This window comes from Tenrec ecaudatus, chromosome 8 (assembly GCF_050624435.1).
Source record: "Tenrec ecaudatus isolate mTenEca1 chromosome 8, mTenEca1.hap1, whole genome shotgun sequence".
Taxonomy (NCBI): Eukaryota; Metazoa; Chordata; class Mammalia; order Afrosoricida; family Tenrecidae; genus Tenrec; species Tenrec ecaudatus.
The window spans coordinates 16471984-16473643 of NC_134537.1; the positions used below are offsets into that span (position 1 = coordinate 16471984).

General features: G+C 49.5%; 1 pseudogene; it reads left to right on the top strand.

Moving 5' to 3' along the window:
- The first annotated feature begins 262 nt into the window (after positions 1–262).
- On the top strand, positions 263–870 carry LOC142454214 (peroxiredoxin-2 pseudogene; annotated as a pseudogene).
- Positions 871–1660: the final 790 nt, after the last annotated feature.

A 1660-nucleotide genomic window follows, 5' to 3' on the forward strand; every position in this document is an offset into this window, starting at 1 on the left:
ATCGGGCAATCCAGTTGTGTCCTATAGTGTAGCCCTGAGTTGGAGTTAACTTGTTGATATTGAGTTTGGTTTTCTCTAGTTTATTCAACTAAGGAATATTTGTTAAAATCTAGCCACTAGGCTGTATGCTGGAGAAGCAACATGAACTAAGACAGAGTTCCAGGGGTAATGGAGCTAACAAGAAATGTTATGGTCGAGGACGCAGAGAACGAGAGTCCGCGCTTCTGCTTGTCCGTACGTCTGGCCCTAACCCATGCAGCTTTTAGTGATGGCCTCCGGCAACGCACACATCGGAAAGCCCGCCCCCAACTTCCAGGCCACGGCCGTGGTGGACGGCGCCTTCAAGGAGGTGAAGCATTCGGACTACAGAGGGAAGTACGTGGTGCTCTTTTTCTACCCTCTGGACTTCACCTTCGTGTGCCCCACGGAGATAATTGCTTTCAGCCAGCTCCCCGGCGACTTCCGAAAGCTGGGCTGCGAGGTGCTGGGGGTCTCCATGGACTCTCAGTTCACCCACCTGGCTTGGATCAACACTCCCCGGAAGGAGGGAGGCTTGGGTCCCCTGAACATGCCCCTGCTGGCTGATGTGACCAGAAGTTTGTCCCATGACTATGGTGTGCTGAAGGAAGATGAATGCATCGCTTACAGGGGCCTCTTTATCATCGATGGCAAGGGTGTCCTTCGTCAGATCACGGTCAATGACTTGCCTGTGGGGCGCTCCGTGGACGAGGCCCTGAGGCTGGTCCAGGCTTTCCAGTACACGGATGAGCACGGGGAAGTGTGTCCCGCCGGCTGGAAGCCAGGCAGCGACACAATCAAGCCCAATGTGGACGACAGCAAGGAATACTTCTCCAAGCACAACTAGACCTGTGGACGTACGGGACAAGTTTGGGTCTTATCTTCCCACCTGTGCTGACCAAGGAAAGGCCAGCCTGCCCCCTTGGAACTCCCTCATCTGGGACCTTGGAGGACTGGGCTAAGGTCTTCTCATACCCCTGGTAGCTAATGAATGGTGACCCCACCCCCCTTTTCCAGATGTCCACCCACCCGGGTACGGGCCTAAGGTGACCAATAAAATATTAGGAACAGGTAAAAAAAAAAAAAGAAGAAATGTGATGGTCAAAAGCACCTTGAGTAAATCCTCCAATGACAGAAAAGTTCAAATGTTTTGAATGGTGTGGATATGAGTTGAAGTAATTTTTGAGATAACCATTTTTCAATCTTTCTCGAATTCTTCAATTTTTCATTTCTTCCGTTCTCCAATAAATGATAATATGTCTTCAATAAATGATCATATGAATGAGGGCATAATTGAGTTTGTAAGAATTAATACCAGACTAGGGGTTCCACAGAGTTGGAGATTAAAGATGTCCCAAATGTCCAACTCTTCCAAGCTACTACTTTGGTCCATAGACCACCATCACCACCACTCCAAACACACCCTTCTCTAAGGAAGTTCCCGCATATGTGAGTTCTGTCATTTGCAGAAACTCACAAAACTCTGGTAGTTGGTGGGTGCTGATGAGTCTAAAATCCGAAGGTCGGGCAGAGGCAAGCCAAATGCAGAGCCCAGAACAAGAAGCCAACATGTCTCAAAGTGACAGCCACTTTTCTTGCTTCTACCCAAACTGCCAGGACATAGGGGTCTGGCTTTGCAGGG